We start from the raw sequence: 19,118 nt of genomic DNA, 5'->3' as shown, positions 1-19,118 counted from the left end.
AGATCTCATCCCCTATTCTTTGGATAGGGGATAAGATGTATAAAGCCGAAATACCCCTTTAACCGGAGACAAAGGGAAATATTTTGTTCTCGCAAGAATATAGGAGGTTAAACAAAATCATATAGGAAATGAATGCAACCAGTAATTAATAAAGTACAAAATGATTGCAGCGAATACCAAATAGACAATAAAGGTAGCTGGTGCACCTGAACCCTTGCCCCTCCTCTATATAAGAAGGTAGGCAGGGGGAGATGTGTATCTACTAACTAGAGTCCTGTGGGCTCCTGGGCAAATTTTGGACCTGTAAAACTACCTCCTAACATGCAAGTCTGAAACACCACAACACACTAAGAAAAGCACAACCCTCCTTCTATTTTCGGCATACAATCTCAGTCCAGCCCCACCTGAGGACAGGATATGAGGTCGGGATATAAAGAAAAGACATGAGGATGGGAAATAAGGACAGGATATAAGGACTTGATATGAGGGTGGGATATGAGGACAGAACATGTGGACAGGATATGAGGTTGGGATATAATGTCAGGATATGAGGTCAGAAAATGAGGTCAGGATATGAGGTTGGGATATAATGTCAGGATATGAGGTCAGAAAATGAGGTCAGGATATGAGGTTGGGATATAATGTCAGGATATGAGGTCAGAATATGAGGTCAGGATATGAGGTTGGGATATAATGTCAGGATATGAGGTCAGAATATGAGGTCAGGATATGAGGTCGGGATATAATGTCAGGATATGAGGTCAGAATATGAGGTCAGGATATGAGTTTGGGATATAATGTCAGGATATGAGGTCAGAATATGAGGTCAGGATGTGAGTTTGGGATATAATGTCAGGATATGAGGTCAGGATATGAAGTTCAGATATGAGGATTGAATATGAGGAAAGGACATGAGAACATGAAATGAATATAAGACATGAAAACAGGATATAAATTTATGATATGAGGACAGGATGTCAGGTAAGGATTTGTGGACTGGATATGGGGTCTGGATACGAACCCCACACTGCTCTCATATAGTAGTTAGGTCCCCTCACACTGCCCCCTATAGTAGTAAGGCCCCTACACAGCCTTTATATAATAGTTAGGCCCCATATTGCCCCCATATAGTAGTTGGACCCCCTCAGTGCACCTAGATAGTAGTTGCTCCACTTTAATGTGATAACACTGAAGAAATGACACTCTGCTACAATGTAAAGTAGTGAGTGTACAACCTGTACAGTTACAGTGTTTAATGTCTCCTCAAAATAACTCAACACACAGCCATGTCTAATGTCTAAACCTTGGCAACAAAAGTGAGTACACCCCTGAGTTGAAATGTCCATATTGGGCTAAAAGTGTCAATATATTTTGTGACCACACCTTTTTTTTTCCAGCACTGCCTTAAAGGGGTACTCCCCTGGAAAAAAAATGTTTTTTTTAAATCAACTGGTGCCAGAAAGTTAAACAGATTTGTAATTGCTTCTGTTTAAAAAAATCTTAATCCTTCCAGTACTTATCAGCTTCTATATGCTCCACAAAAAGTTTTTTATTTTCTTTTTGAATTTCCTTTCTGTCTGACCACAGTGCTCTCTGCTGACACCTCTGTCCATTTTAGGAACTGTCCAGAGCAGGAGAGGTTTGCTATGGGCATTTGCTCCTGCTCTAGACAGTTCCTGACAAGGACAGACGTGTTAGCAGAAAGCACTGTGGTCAGACAGAAAGGAAGTTCAAAAAGAAAAGAACTTCCTCTGTAATATACAGCAGTTGATAAGTACTGGAAGGGTTAAGATTTTTTAATAGAAGTAAATTACAAATCTGTTTAACTTTCTGGTACCAGTTGATTAAAAATTTCCAGTGGAGTACCCTTTTAAGCCTCTTGGGCATGGAGTTCATCAGAGATTCACAGGTCCCTACTGGAGTCCTCTTCCACTCCTCCATGTTGACATAACCGAGCTGGTGGATGTTAGAGACCTTGTGCTCCCCCACCATTTGAGGTACCCCACAGATGCTCAATAGGGTTAAGTTCTGGAGACATGCTTGGTCAGTCCATCACCTTTACCATCAGCTTCATCAGCTTCAAGGCAGTGGTTTTCTTGGAGGTGTGTTTGGGGTGGCTATATTGGAATACCTCCCTGCGGTCCAGTCGCTGCAGAGAGGGAATAATGGCCTGCTTCTGTATGTCACAGTACATGTTGGTTTTCATGGTTCCCTCAATGAATTGTATCCCCCCAGTGCCAGCAGCTCTCATGCAGCCCCAGATCATGACACTACCAACACCATGCTTGACTGTAGGCAAGACATACTTGTCCTTGTTATCCTGGTTGATGCCACACAAGCTTTACACCATCTTAATCAAACAACTTTAATCCCATTGGACCACAGGACATGATTCCAGAATTGAATGTCCTTAGTCTTCAGCAGGGGCTTACCTAGAGCATTTGGCACCCGGGGCGGACCTTTTGTTTGGCACACACACCCCTTAATTACACCCCCTCCCTCCCCTCCCCCCAGGGGCGGACTGACAACACTCGGGGCCCCCGGACCAAAAAAAAGGCAAGGGCCCCTGCTAGGCTCTGCAGCTCGTCAATCTTCTGCCACGCCCCTATTCCACCCAAATCCCACACACAATAAATAAAAATTTATATATGTAAGAAACACTTTAACGTAGGTAAATTTCCATGACCAATAATACTGCTATACAAGGAGTAAATATATACCACCACACAATAACTGGATAATACTGCCATACTGTACTGAATAAAACCACTATACACAGACCAGTATACTATAAAGGATCTGTATACAATATAAGTGATTATATACAGGACCATATGGCGGTAGATATCAGCTGTACACAGGATGTGTATACCATATAAGTGATTACAGTTACCCTTTGGGACTCACAATTACGTCTTTTCTGATCAGCGGCGTCCTCTTTCCTTTTCTTCTCCGTCCGGATAAGACCGCCATGTGGATCTCTTAACATCTGCAGGAAAAACATGTCAGACTCTGCATTTTTCCAGTGCTCTCCCCTCCTCTACACAATCTTTCCATCTATAGGCCCACAAACTGTAATAATTCCCTCCTTGGTGTCCTGCACAGTAAAAGGGCAGGTAGGTAGGTAGCCAGGTAACCCCCTCTTTCCCATAGGTATATGCAGAGTTACATCCCCCCTCTTTCCCATAGGTATATGCAGAGCTACGCTACACCCCCCTCTTTCCCATAGGTATATGCAGAGCTACGCTACACCCCCCTCTTTTCCATAGGTATATGCAGAGCTACACCCCCCCTCTTTCCTATAGGTATATGCAGAGTTTCACTCCCCCCCTCTTTCCCATAGGTATATGCAGAGTTACACCCCCTCTTTCCCATAGGTATGTGCAGAGCTACACCCCCCTCTTCCCCATAGGTATATGCAGAGCTACACCCCCCTTCCCCATAGGTATATGCAGAGCTACACCCCCCCCCTCTTCCCCATTGGTATATGCAGAGCTACACCCCCCCTTCCCCATATGTATATGAAGAGCTACATCCCCCTCTCCCTCCCTTTCCCATAGGTATATGCAGAGCACCCCCCTCTGCCTCCCTTCCCTATAGGTATATGCAGAGCCCCCCCTCGCCCTCCCTTCCCTATAGGTATATGCAGAGCACCCCCCTCTCCCCCCTTCCCTATAGTTACAGTATATGCAGAGCACCCCCCCTCTCCCCCTTCCCTATAGGTACAGTATATGCAGAGCACCCCCCCTCCCCCCCTTTCCTATAGGTACAGTATATGCAGAGCACCCCCCTCCCCCCCTTCCCTATAGGTACAGTATATGCAGAGCCCCCCCCTCTCCCCCCTTCCCTATAGGTACAGTATATGCAGAGCACCCCCCCCCTCTCCCCCCCTTCCCTATAGGTACAGTATATGCAGAGCACCCCCCTTTCCCCCTTCCCTATAGGTACAGTATATGCAGAGCACCCCCCTCCCCCCCTTCCCTATAGGTACAGTATATGCAGAGCACCCCCTCCCCTCTTCACTATAGGTACAGTATATGCAGAGCACCCCCCCTCCCCCCTTCCCTATAGGTACAGTATATGCAGAGCACCCCCCTATGGGTAAAGGCAGGGTAAAAATAAATAAATGAAAAAAGGAGGCTCACCTGATATCCCACGCAGCGATCTCCTCGGCAGCAGGGGCCGCTTCTTCTCCCCTCCACAGTACAGGCGCCGATGAGTGATGTCACCGGCGCCTTTACTGCGTGCTGCGTGGGGGCGGAGGTCACGTCTCCTCTGTGTAGCTGCAGATGCGGCTCACACAGAGGGGACACCTTCTCCTGTATGTGCGTGTATCGCGCATACAGGAGAAGGCAACGCTGTCTGCTGGGTCCCGGACCTCAGCAGCAGCGGCGGCGGGTCAGTCCGCCCCTGGCACCCCCCTTGAGAGTGGCACCTGGGGCGGGCCCCCCCCCCCCCCCCGGGATGCCACTGGTCTTCAGCAAACTGTTTGCAGCTTTCTTGTGCATCATCTTCAGAAGAGGTTTCCTTCTGGGACGACAGCCACGGAGAACAATTTGATTCAGTGTGCAACTTTTTATCTGAGCCAGGCTGACCCCCCACCCTTCAACCTCTGCAGCAATGCCGGCAGCACTTATATTTCTTTTTCCCAAAGCCGACCTATTGATATGATGATCAGCACGTGTACTAAACTTCTTTGGTTGACCATGGCGATGCCTGTTCTGAGTGGAACCTGTCCTGTGAAATTGCTGTGTCGTCATACCCACCATGCTACAGCTCAGTTTCATGGTTTTGGCAATCTTCTTATAGCTAGGACATCTTTATATAGAGCCACAATTTTTTGTACATCCTTTGAGAGTTCTTTGCCATGAGGTGCCTTGTTGAACTTCCAATGACCCATTTTAGAGACTGTGAGAGTGATAAGACCAAATGTAAGACACCTGCTTCCCATTCACACCTGAGACCTTGTAATACTAAAAAGTCACTTAACACAGGGAGGGAAAATGGCTAATTGAGCCCAATTTAGACATTTCCACTTAAGCATGTACTCACTTTTGTTGTCAAGGTTTAGACATTGATGGCTGTGTATTGAGCCATCATTTTGAGGGGACACAACATTAAAAACAATGTTTGGGTGGATGCACACCACGTTTTTGCAATACAGTTCCTGTATCAGGTTTTTGATGAAAAACGGATTCCTCAAAACCTGACTAAACTGTATCAAAATGTGTGTACAAATTTTAACCCATATATGGTTGAAAACCGTATACGGTTTGAAAAATGGTGTCCGGTTGCATTCGTTCTTTTAAGAAAAAAACGTATACATTTTAAATTTTTTATTCCATTTTGAATAAAGTTTCACTTGTTTGATTGAAATTCCAAGAAAATAGACTGCGCAAAGTCAAAAACTGTATGGTGAAAACCGGATGGAACCGTACACACATACGGTTCTGTACGGTTCCCATTGACTCCCATGTCAAAAAAAAAACATATACGGTTTAATACAGTTTTTCACCCGGACCATAAAACGTTGTAGACTATGGTTTTGGGTACGGGGAAAAAAAAACGGACAAAACCGTATAAGATGCAAAACGGACTAAACCGGATGATGCGTTTGACATACGGTTTACAATGTTAAGTCAATGCATAAGGTTTTCTATAAAGTTCCATACGGTTTTTAACTTGAAACCGTATACAGGAACTGTATAGCAAAAACGTGGTGTGCATGCACCCTTATACAGGCTGTGCATACATTGTAGTAGAGTATAATTTCTTCAGTGTTATAATAAAAAAAATATTTAAAAAATGTAAGGGGTGCACTCATTTATGTGAGATGCTGTATAATTTTTACCATAAATCAATAAATTATTTTACTATGTGCTAAAGAACACAGACTCTGTTCACAAAGGTGTTTTTTTCCAATCTGTTTTTGATGGAAGACTAGCATAGGATGCATTATAAACGTAGTAAATTGTATTCTTAGCTAAACATTGGACAGTAGTACAACTGCAGTTTTCTATTTTGCCATTAGTGGGCAATGTTCTTCCACTTTTCAACTCTAATCCTATAAAAATGACAAGGAAATTAGATTTTCCACTTAATTCAATACAACTCAGATTTTCTTTTTCCTGAACACAAATTTTAAATGTTTTCCATGTTTTTACATTAATGGGTTTACAGTCATTTTCTTATCCTTACAAATTACATTGTCATAATGTACGTAGCGTATTAAAGCATGTAAAGTGTATAAAATTGCTTCCATGAATAAAGCCTATTTACTTCCATTCGGGCTACTTCCCAAAAAAATGCTTTTTCATCTGGTAAATGCTGGTAACAAAAAAGAAACGAGCAAAAATAAATAAATAAATAAAAATAATTAAATAAATAAACAAAAACAAGAACTTCAGATATTTTGAAACCATGAAGTTCAGGCAACTTCTATAGAGAACCCTATATGAAAAATGAGAAGTTCATACTCCATGCCACATTTGGGGGAGGGGACAACAATAACCCCAAAAAATACCACAAACTAAAATATAATGTCCAGGTTGAGATAATAATAAGATATATACAACTATATTTACCAACAACTGACTACCTTCAATTTCCAGTGCATATACAGTGATCCCTCAAGTTACAATATTAATCGTTTCCAGGACGACCATTGTATGTTGAAACCATTGTATGTTGAGACCATAACTCTATGTCATCCAAAAATAGGAAAAGGTGAGGATTAAAGCAAAATAAGTAGATAACTAATAGAGATAAAGCATATAAAAGTAAGAGCTGCTGGGAGCTGTAAATCACTGTCTATGTCAGTGTTTCCCAACCAGGGTGCCTCCATCTGTTGCAAAACTACAACTCCCAGCATGCTCGGACAGCCGTTGGCTGTCCGAACATGCTGGGAGTTGTAGTTTTGCAACAGCTGGAAGCACTCTGATTGGGAAACAATGGTTTATGTAGAGGACAGGAGCTTCTTCAGGGTCCTATACAGTACACACAGTGTCCCAAATGGAGCCACCCTTACTTGGTGTCCAAAGGAGCAGCTAACCCTGGCACAGGTAAGGAGTAGTACAGAACTTGTAGTTCCTCCCTGTACTGTAGGGGGCACTACCAGACAGTCAGTGCATGCACTTCAGTAATACAGGTAAGGAGTAGTACAGAACTTGTAGCTCCTTCCTGTACTGTAGGGGGCGCTACCAGACACCAGTCAGTGCATGCCCTTCAGTAAAACAGGTGATTTACCGTAAAATGCTCATTCTGATTGGTCAGTTCCTCCAGTTGTGACACGTTTCACAGATTTGGACTGTCCGTAGCATTGTATGTTGAGTCTGGTTTCAGGTTACAATGGTCCAGAAAAGACCATTGTATGTTGAAACTATTGTATGTTGAGGCCATTGTAAGTTGAGGGATCACTGTACTGTTAGGGTATGTACACACTCGCTGCTGAGGAAAATAATCTGTGGAATAGAATATAAATTGTTGCAACAAATCTGCTGTATGTGAACACACCCTTATAAGGATCTTTTCTTCCTGGCCATAACCAATTATGAAAGGATCACTGCCCATAAAAAGAGCGTGACTGTTCACTAAATACACTGCACCTGGATTATGTCTGTATTTTATTGTAATGCTTTTATGAACACATCGATTTCCTCTACAGCTTGAGTTGAAATTGAGTTTATTTTGGGCCGTGGTTTACTCCAGGGAATAAGAATGAGACTAAATGTAATTTATAGGAATTGATTAGTTCCATATCTCAATACCTTAGTCCTCACAGTTATATTTTCTGCACCTCTGTTGATCCTTATTTGTTTAGGCTTCTCAAGTATAGTCTCCCTCTAAACAGCTATAGATACTAGGGTGTGTGTGGTCAGAGACATGGAAGACCCCAGCAGTTTGCTAACACAGATGTATCAGCCAGGAAAGCTGGTCGGGGGGCTCTAGTTCTGTGTATTCCAGGGTAGTTTACTGTGTGGTTTGCAAAGTTAGACATGGATAATGTAACTTTTTTTGTACACTGTACCTGAAAATACTTCAGTATCAGACCAATGTGGATAGTGAAGGAAGTAAGCTTCAAAATCAGCCCCCCAACCACAATTATCCATTTAAAGGGGTACTCTACCCCTAGACATGTTATCCCCTATCCAAAGGACATCCGGTGCATGGAGTGAATGTGCCGGATGACTGGCAATGCGGGTTGGAGGCTCGTAATGTCACAGTCACGCCCACTTGTGACACCATGGCCACGCCCCCTCAATGCAAGTCTATGGGAGGGGGCTTGGCCGTAACATCATGAGCAGGGCGCGGCTGTGACGTCACGAGCCTCCGGCACTGCACCCAATGCTCTAAACGAATGCCGGGTGCAGCAGGGAGATCCACGCAATCAGACATCTTATCCCCTATCCTTTGGATAGGAGATAAAATGTCTGGGGGGTGGAGTACCCCTTTAATATATGGTTCCCGGATAGGGGACATATCAGAAAGTAAACAGATACAACACTGGATCTTAGCCAAAAAGCTGAGAAGTGATGGAAAACTATTTTTTTTTCGAAATGAACTGGTGCCAGAAAGTTAAACAGATTTGTAAATTACTTCTATTAAAAAATCTTTACCCTTCCAGTACTTTTAAGCAGTGGTATGCTACAGAGGAAATTCTTTTCTTTTTGAATTTCTTTCTTGTCTTGTCCACAGTGCTCTCTACTGACACCTGATGCCCGTGTCAGGAACTGTCCAGAGCAGCATAGGTTTGCTATGGGGATTTCCTCCTGCTCTGGACAGTTCCTGATACGGACAGAGGTGTCAGCAGAGAGCACTGTGGAGAAGACAAAAAGAAATTCAAAAAGAAAAGAATTTCCTCTGTAGAATACAGCTGCTAAAAAGTACTAGAAGGGTAAAGATTTTTTTTAATAGAAGTAATTTACAAATCTGTTTAACTTTCTGGCACTAGTTGATTTAAAAAAAAATGTTTTCCATTGGAGTACCCCTTTAAGTGTACTTTAAAGGGGTACTCCCATGGAAAACTTTTTTTTTTTTTTTTTATCAACTGGTGCCAGAAAGTTAAACAGATTTGTAAATTACATAGAAAAAGAAACAGTATATCTGGCACTGCATAAAATTGTCTTTGCAACAGTGAATTTTCATACAGCCTATATTGTGCTGGTGGGAGTAGTGCAAAACGAAACCGGTGATGCTCTATCCTGTCTGGCACATAGCGCTTCCATACAATATTCCATACAATATACGATTTGTAAATGACTTCTATTGAAAAATCTTAATCCTTCCAGTACTTTCTAGGGGCTATATACTACAGAGGAAATGCTTTACTTTTTAGATTTCTCTGATGTCATGACCACAGTTCTCTCTGCTGACCTCTGCCGTCCATTTTAGGAACTGTCCAGAGCAGAATATGTTTGCTATGGGATTTTCTCCTGCTCTGGATAGTTCCTAAAATGGACAGCAGAGGTCAGCAGAGAGCACTGTGGTCATGACATCAGAGAAATCGAAAAAGTAAAGCATTTCCTCTGTAGTATATAGCCCCTAAAAAGTACTGGAAGGATTAAGATTTTTTAATAGAAGTAATTTACAAATCTGTTTAACTTTCTGGCACTAGTTGATTAAAAAAAAAAAAAAAAAGTTTTCCACGGGAGTACCCCTTTAACCCCTTAACCCCTTAAGGACACATGACGTACTGGAACGTCATGTGTCCACTCCCGATCTATAACGCGGGGTCACGGCGTGGCCCCGCGTCATAGCGGTTCGGGCCCGGCCTCTAACAACGGCCGGGACCCGTGGCTAATAGCGCGCGGCATTGATCGCTGTGCCGCGCGCTATTAACCCTTTAGACGCGGCGTTCAAAGTTGAACGCCGCGTCTAAAGTGAAACCGAAAGCATGCCGGCTAGCTCAGTGGGCTGTTCGGGATAGCCGCGGTGAAATCGCGGCATCCCGAACAGCTGACAGGACAGCGGGAAGGCCCCTACCTGCCCCCTCGCTGTCCGATCGCCGAATGACAGCTCAGTGCCTGAGATCCAGGCATGAGCAGTCATGCGGCAGAATCATCGATCACTGGTTTCTTATGAGAAACCAGTGATCAATGTAAAAGATCAGTGTGTGCAGTGTTATAGGTCCCTATGGGACCTATAACACTGCAAAAAAAAAGTGCAAAAAAAAAGTGAATAAACATCATTTAACCCCTTCCCTATTAAAAGTTTGAATCACCCCCCTTTTCCCATAAAAGAAAAAACACAGTGTAAATAAAAATAAACATAAATGGTATCGCCGCGTGCGGAAATGTCCGAATTATAAAAATATATCGTTAATTAAACCGCACGGTCAATGGCGTGCGCGCAAAAAAATTCCAAAGTCCAAAATAGTGCATTTTTGGTCACTTTTTATATCATGAAAAAATGAATAAAAAGCGATCAATAAGTCCTATCAATGCAAAAATGGTACCGTTAAAAACTTCAGATCACGGCGCAAAAAATGAGCCCTCATACCGCCCCATACACGGAAAAATAAAAAAGTTATAGGGGTCAGAAGATGACAATTTTAAACGTATTAATTTTCCTGCATGTAGTTATGATTTTTTCCAGAAGTCCGACAAAATCAAACCTATATAAGTAGGGTATCATTTTAATCGTATGGACCTACAGAATACATATCAGGTGTCATTTTTACCGAAAAATGTACTACGTAGAAACGGAAGCCCCCAAAAGTTACAAAACAGCGTTTTTTTTTTAATTTTGTCGCACAATGATTTTTTTTCCCGCTTCACCATAGATTTTTGGGCAAAATGACTGACGTCATTACAAAGTAGAATTGGTGGCGCAAAAAATAAGCCATCATATGGATTTTTAGGTGTAAATTTGAAAGAGTTATGATTTTTTAAAGGCAAGGAGCAAAAAACGAAAATGCAAAAACGGAAAAACCTCCGGTCCTTAAGGGGTTAAGGACCAGGCCCATTTTGGCCTTAAGGACCAGACCAATTTCATTTTTGCATTTTCGTTTTTTCCTCCTCGCCTTCTAAAAATCATACCTCTATTATATTTCCATCCACAGACCCATATGAGGGCTTGATTTTTGCGTCACCAATTGTACTTTGTAATTACATCACTTATTTTACCATAAAATGTACGGTGCTACCAAACAAATATTATTTATGTGGGAAAATTGAAAAGAAAACCGCAATTTAGCTAATTTTGGAAGGTTTTGTTTTCACGCTGTACACTTTTCGGTAAAAATGACATGTTTTCTTTATTCTGTGGGTCAATACGATTATAATGATACCCATGATTATATGCTTTTCTATAATTGTACTGCTTAAAAAAAATCTCAAACCATTTTAACAAATTTAGTATGTTTGAAATTGCCCTATTTTGACTACCTATAACTTTCTCATTTTTCCGTGTATGGGGCGATATGAGGGCTCATTTTTTGTGCCATGATCTGTAGTTTTTAGCAGTATCACTTTTGCTTAGGTTTTACTTTTTATTAGGTTTTTATAAAAAAAAAAAAATTTATCAAATGTGACAAAAAAGCAGCAATTTTGGACTTTTTAAATTTTATTTACGTTTACGCCGTTCACCGTACGGGATAATTAACAATATATTTTAATATTTCAGACTTTTACGCATGCGGCGATTACAAATATGTACATTAATTATTTTTTTACGCTTTTTTGGGGGTAAAATGGGAAAAACTGACGTTTTACTTTTTTATTGGGGGAGGGGATTTTTCACATTTTTTTTACTTTTTTATTTTACATTTTTTTACTTAATTTTTTTTTTTTGCACTTTTTATGTCTCCATAGGGGGCTATTCATAGCAATCAGTTTATTGCTAATACTGTTCAGTGCTATGTATAGGACATAGCACTGCTCAGTATTATCGGTCATCTTCTGTTCTGGTCTGCTCGATCTCAGACCAGAGCAGAAGACCCCGGGAGACGTCCGGAGCAAGGTGAGGGGACCTCCGGCCCGCCATGCTGGATGATGGGATCGCTGTGGCAGCCACGGGGGCGATCCGATCATCCATTCAACGTACCGCACTGCCGCAGATGATCTGTATTGATCACGGCATCTGAGGGGTTAATGGCGGACATCCGTGCAATTTTCACCTTAAGGACCAAGCCAATTTTATTTTTGCGTTTTCGTTTTTTCCTCCTCGCCTTCTAAAATCCATAACTCTTTTATATTTACATCTACAGACCCATATAAGGGCTTGTTTTTTGTGTGACCAATTTTACTTTGTAATGAAACCCCTCATTTTACCATAAAATGTACGGCAAACCCCAAAAAATATTTTTTTAGGGAGGGAATTTAAAGGGGTTGTGCGCTGCCCTGCAGTTCGGAGCTCCGCTCACAGCGTCTGGAAGTTCATTACTCCGAACGCTGTGTGCGGGCTTCCGTGTTCGCAGTCGCCGGGCGTGACATCACGCCCGGCCCCTTCGTGACGTCTCGCCTGCCCCCTCGTGACGTCTCGCCCGCCCCCTCGTGATGTCTCGCCCACCCCCTCAACGAAAGTCTAAGGGAAGGGGGCGCGACCGTTGTTACGCCCCCTTCCCATAGACTTTGGTAGAGGGGGCGGGCGGGACGTCACGAGGGGGCGGGCGAGACGTCATGAGGGGGCGGGCGAGACGTCACGAAGGGGCCGGGCGTGATGTCACGCCCGGCGGCTGCGAACACGGAAGCCCGCACACAGCGTTCGGAGTAATGAACTTCCGGACGCTGTGAGCGGAGCTCTGAACTGCAGGGCAGCGCACAACCCCTTTAAATGAGAACCAAAATGTTGCACCTTTTGGAGGGTTTTGTTTTCACACTATGCACTTTATGGTAAAAATGACATGTGTTCTTTATTCTGTGGGTCAAAACGATTAAAATGATACACATTGCTAGATACTTTTATATTTTTGTACCGCTTAAAAAAAATCTAAAACTTTTTGTACAAAATCAGTAATCTAAAATCGCCCTATTTTGACCACCTATAACTTTTTCATTTTTCCGTATATAGGGCGGTATGAAGGCTAATTGTTTGCGCCGTCAGCTGTACTTTCTTTTAGATACCACATTTGCATATAAAACTTTTAGATAATTTTTTATTAATTTTTTTAAATAAAATGTGACAAGAAAGCAGCATTTTTGGACTTTTTTTTTTTTTTTTACATTTACGCCATTCACCGTAGGGGATCATTTACATTATATTTTGATAGTTCGGACATTTACACACGCGGCGATACCAAACATGTTTATTTTTTTTAAAATTACGCTTTTTGGGGATAAAATGGGAAAAACGGACAATTTTTATTTTTATTGGGGAGGGGATTTTTTTTTAACACTTTTTATGTCCCCATAGGGGACTATCTATAGCAATCCTTTGATTGCTAATACTGCGCAGTGCTATGCATAGGACACAGCACTGCTCAGTATTATCGGTGATCTTCTGCAATGGTCTGCTCAATCACAGACCAGGGCAGGAGACGCCGGGAGACGGCCGGAGCTAGGTAAGGGGAACTCCGGCTGTCATGCTGGATGATCGGATCCGATCATCCAATCAAAGTACCGCAATGCCGCAGTTGCCGTGATCTGTATTGATCACGGCATCTGAGGGGTTAATGGCGGACATCCGTGCGATCGCGGATGTCGGCCATTACGGGCGGGTCCCCGGCTGCTGCTAACCTGCCGTGTATGACGCGAGCACCCTTCTGATGCTCGCGGTCATACACAGGACGTAAATGTATGTCCTGGTGCGGGAAGTCCCGCCAAACCAGAATGTACATTTACGTCCGTGGTCGTTAAAGGGGTACTCCGGTGGAAACCTTTTTTTTTTTTTTTTTTTTTTAAATGAACTGGTGCCATAAAGTTAAACAGATTTGTTAATTACTTCTATTAAAAAATCTTAATCCTTTTAGTACTTTTTAGCAGCTGTATGCTACAGAGGAAAATCTTTATTTTTTTAATTTCTTTTATGCGTTGTCCGCAGTGCTCTCTACTGACACCTGATGCCCAAATCAGGAACTGTCCAGAGAAGGAGAAAATCCCCATAGCAAACCTATGCTGCTTTGGACAGTTCCTGACATGGACAGAGGTGTCAGCAGAGAGCACTGTGGACAACATAAAAGAAATTAACCCCTTAAGGACTCAGGGTTTTTCCGTTTTTGCACTTTGTTTTTTCCTCCTTACCTTTTAAAAATCATAACCCTTTCAATTTTCCACCTAAAAATCCATATTATGGCTTATTTTTTGCGTCGCCAATTCTACTTTGCAGTGACATTAGTCATTTTACCCAAAAATGCAAGGCGAAACAAAAAAAAAATCATTGTGCGACAAAATCGAAAAAAAAAATGCCATTTTGTAACTTTTGGGGGCTTCCGTTTCTACGCAGTGCATATTTCGGTAAAAATTACACATTATCATTATTCTGTAGGTCCATACGGTTAAAATGATATCCTACTTATATAGGTTTTATTTTGTCGCACTTCTGGAAAAATCATAACTACATGCAGGAAAATTTATACGTTTAAAAATGTCATCTTCTGACCCCTATAACTTTTTTATTTTTCCACGCACGGGGCGGTATGAGGACTCATTTTTTGCGCCGTGATCTGAAGTTTTTATTGGTATGATTTTTGTTTTGATCATACTTTTTGATCACTTTTTATTCATTTTTTAATGTTATAAAAAGTGACCAAAATACGCTTTTTTGGACTTTTGAATTTTTTTGCGCGTACGCCATTGACCGTACGGCTTAATTAATGATATATTTTTATAGTTCGGACATTTACGCACGCGGCGATACCACATATGTTTATTTATTTTTTTTTACACAGTTTTATTTTTTTTATGGGAAAAGGGCGGTGATTCAAACTTTTATTAGGGAAGGGGTTAAATGACCTTTATTAACACTTTTTTTTTAACTTTTTTTTTGCAGTGTTATAGGTCCCATAGGGACCTATAACACTGCACACACTGATCTCTCATCCTGATCACAGGCGTGTATTAACACGCCTGTGATCAGCATTATCGGCGCTTGACTGCTCCTGCCTGGATCTCAGGCACGGAGCAGTCATTCATCGATCGGACACCGAGGAGGCAGGTAAGAGCCCTCCCGGTGTCCGATCAGCTGTTCGGGACGCCGTGATTTCACCGCGGCGGTCCCGAACAGCCCGACTGAGCAGCCGGGATACTTTCAGTTTCACTTTAGAAGCGGCGGTCAGCTTTGACCGCCGCTTCTAAAGGGTTAATACCGCACATCGCCGCGATCGGCGATGTGTGGTATTAGCCGCAGGTCCCGGCCGTTGATTAGCGCCGGGACCGACGCGATATGATGCGGGATCGCGGCGCGATCCCGCTTCATATCGCGGGAGCCGGCGCAGGACGTAAATATACGTCCTGCGTCGTTAAGGGGTTAAAAAAAGTAAAGAATTTCCTCTGTAGCATACAACTGCTACAAAGTACTAAAAGGATTAACATTTTTTAATAAAAGTAATTTACAAATATGTTTAACTTTCTTGTACCAGTTAATTTGAAAAAAAAAAAAAGGTTTTCCACCGGAGTACCCCTTTAAGGACCAGAGCATTTTTTGCAAATCTGACCACTGCCACTTTAAGCATTAATAACTCTGGGATGCTTTAACTTATGAATTTGATTCCAAGATTGTTTTTTTGTGACATATTCTACTTTATGTTAGTGTTAATTTTCATTTCTTGGTGAAAAATTCCAAAATATCATGAAAAATTAGAAAATTTAGCATTTTTCAAACTTTGAAGCTCTCTGCTTATTCGGAAAATGGACATACCACATAAATGATATATTGATTCACATATACAATATGTCTACTTTATGTTTGCATCATAAGGTTGACATGTTTTTACTTTTTGAAGACATTAGAAGGCTTCAAAGTTTAGAAGCAATCTTCTAATTTTTCACAAAAATAAAAAAATCTGAAATTTTCAGGTTCCAGTTTAGTTTTGAAGTGAATTCGAGGGTCTTTATGGTAGAAATACCCCATAATGGACCCCATTATGAAAACTGCACCCCTCAAAGTATTCAAAATGACATTCAGAAAGTTTATTAACCCTTTAGGTGTTTCACAGGAATAGCAGCAAAATGGAGGAGAAAATTCTAAATCTCTATTTTTTACACTAAAATGTTATTGTAGACCCATTTTTTTCATTTTTACAAGGGGTAAAAGTAGAAAAAGCCCCCCAAAATTTGTAACCCAATTTCTCTCGAGTAAGGAGATACCTCATATGTGAATGTAAAATGTTCTGCGAGTGCACTAAAAGGCTCAGAAGAGAAGGAGCGACAATGGGATTTTGGAGAGCGAATTTTGGAAACTACACCCCTCAAGGAACGTAACAATGGATACAGTGAGCCTTAACACCCCACAGGTGGTGGGTCGGATGTGTAAATTAAAAAAAAAAATTTCACTAAAATTCAGTTTTTTTCCTTTTTCCCCCGAGATGTTACTTTTTTTTTTTATAAGGGGTAATAGGAGAATATGACCCCACCCCACCCAAAAAAATATGGAAATACTCCATGTGTGGATGCCAAGTGCTCTGCTGGCGCACTACAGTGCTCGGAAGAGAAGGAGCCACATTTGGCTTTTGGAAAGCAAATTTAGCTGAAATGGTTTTTGGGGAGCATGTCGCATTTAGGAAGCCCCTATGGTGCCAGAACAGCCATAAACAAACACATGGCATACTATTTTGGAAACTTCACCCCACAAGAAACGTAACAAGGGGTACAGTAAGCCTCAACACCTGACAGGTGTTTGAAAAAATTTGCTGCAGCTCAAACTTGAAGCAGGAAACTCACTGTAAACCCCCACCTGTGTGAATGTACCCTGTACATTCACATGGGGGGGAGGGGGCAAACCGCCAGCTATTGCAAAACTACAACTCCCAGCATGCACTGATCGCCAAAGGGCATTCTGGGAGTTGTAGTTTTGCAACAGCTGAAGGCACACAGCTACAACTCCCAACATTCCGAGACAGCTGTTTGCTGGCACCCCTGCCACCTCACTCCTTCAACTTCAGGGGCATTTGGGCTGTCTTGTACAGCCCGGATCCTCTTTATTTTCCGGGTCACCAGAGACCCGTATGACCCGGAATTGCCGCAGTTCGCCGGTGAATTGACCGGCGACTTGTGGCGATCGCCAACTTGGGAGAATCAAATAATTTAGTTTTATTCTTCATTGGAAGAATTAATTTTTTCCAACTAAAAAATAGTAAAATGTATGTGGTAACACCATAAGACTGGGTTTCCACACAGGTTTTTTTTTTTTTTTTTTTTGCCACTGCAGTTTTTGAACCAATTCAAAAGGAATGGGAAATATAAGGGAAGATCTTATATATTTCTTCTTCCTACTGGATCCACCTCTGACTTTGGCCGAAAAACTGGCCTAAAAAACTGGTCTAAAAAAACGCCAGAAAAAAACCTGTGTGGAAACCTAGTGATAATATATTTACACAGCAGGGTGAGCACCATGTTGTTTACATATTGTTTTGCTTATTTTTTTTAATTTCCATTATATAGTTTATTGAAGTTAATCAATAACTATATGTACCTCAAAACTGTATCATTGACAAATACAACTCATCCATGAAATAGTGCCATAGCAAGTGAAGGGAACAATCACTCAAAGGGACAGGGGTCCCCCATTCTTATGATCCATGGAAGTCCCAGTGATCAGACCCCTGCTGACCAGATACATATAACCAATACTGATAGGTTGTAATCTTGGGATTGCCCCTTTAATTTATCACATCCCTTTCAGCTTACTGAGCAAGAGAAATCATTATCTGGCTCTATAGCTTCTTTACCTTTACATGTATTGTCTATGTAGCCTGTCTTTTATGGCCCCCTGTCTTCCTCGACTGGGGTCTCAAGAGGACTGTTCAGTGAATGCAATGGCCAGTGTGTACCCCCCTGTAAATTATACCATCATTCAGAAATATTTGTCTGTGACATCTTTTCTCTTAGGCTAAGTTTCCAAAGTCAGAAGTGGATCCATAAGGGAGGAGAAGTGTAATTCCTTCCTTTATATGTCCTATTCCTTTTGAATACATTTCTGGCTTTGGCTCAAAAACTGTGGTAGATATCCAAAAACTGTCAGAAAAAAAAAGCAAATGGAAACTTATCCTTTGGCTGACAAATCCCATATTGTATATTTATTCTTGTGTTTTTCTTCTATAAGGGTTACAGTTAAATTTATGCAAATATATACATCCATTTTTATTAAACTGAACATAACTTGTATGTATTGGTAAGGATAAGCCAAAAGCTGTTTTTTTATTTTTTTATTAATTTATTTATTTTTTAACCAATGCAGTTTTTGGTGTATGTTTTTAAAGTGAGTTCAACATGAAGTAGAATTCCTTTCTTTTATTTCCATTCTTTTACAATTCGCTTCTGGTTTTGGCTCATAAAATCCTTCAAAAACTGTGGGGACATCAAAATAGATGCTGCGTTAGAAACCACCCTCATAGCGTGAAACGCTGACGATGACTCCTAAATTGCTCATATTTCAGGAAGCATTTGTCAGCATGGCAGGTCTGTTGTATTTTATCATTCTGTATCATGCTTTGGCGCCAGGAATAGAACATACACATAAATCAAGCCAACATCTTTCTTATAATATAATATAGTAGCGATGTATTTGATACAGAATATGATTTAGGATCATTATTTGTAAATAGACTAGGCATGTACATTCTAAATTATCATTGGATAAGATATTATGCACATATTTAGACATAAAAAAAAAGCCACTGGGAGTCACAACTAGAAATATTTTACAGTTACAGCCAAAAGTGACCGCTAGCAAGCAATATTCTAATACTGTGTATCTGTCAACTTTCCAGCTGGTTTGAGGTTATGTCCCACCTTGTTAACCCCTTAAGAACCAAGCCCATTTTTACCTTAAGGACTCAGACTGTCACTTTAAGCAATAATAACTCTGGGATGCTTTTATTTTTCATTCTGATTCCGAGTATTTTTTCGTGACATATTCTAATTTATGTTAGTGGTAAACTTTCGTCGATACTTGCATCATTTCTTGGTGAAAGATTCCCAAATTTGATGAAAAATTTGAAAATGTTTCATAACTTTGAAACTTTC

At 41.3% G+C, this 19,118-nt stretch overlaps 1 protein-coding gene and 1 pseudogene across 1 annotated transcript in view; both read right to left on the bottom strand.

The window, feature by feature from the left end:
* The window catches only part of FGF14 (fibroblast growth factor 14), a 563,197-nt gene that overhangs the window by 250,941 nt on the left and 293,138 nt on the right, over positions 1 to 19,118 (bottom strand). The window lies entirely within an intron of this gene.
* LOC130359951 (U2 spliceosomal RNA) lies at positions 8,432 to 8,533 on the bottom strand (annotated as a pseudogene).

The sequence above is a fragment of the Hyla sarda genome, chromosome 2 (genome assembly GCF_029499605.1).
Source record: "Hyla sarda isolate aHylSar1 chromosome 2, aHylSar1.hap1, whole genome shotgun sequence".
Classification (NCBI taxonomy): domain Eukaryota; kingdom Metazoa; phylum Chordata; class Amphibia; order Anura; family Hylidae; genus Hyla; species Hyla sarda.
Note: the sequence above shows the minus strand (reverse complement) of the source record. Positions and strands in the feature narration are given on the sequence as shown.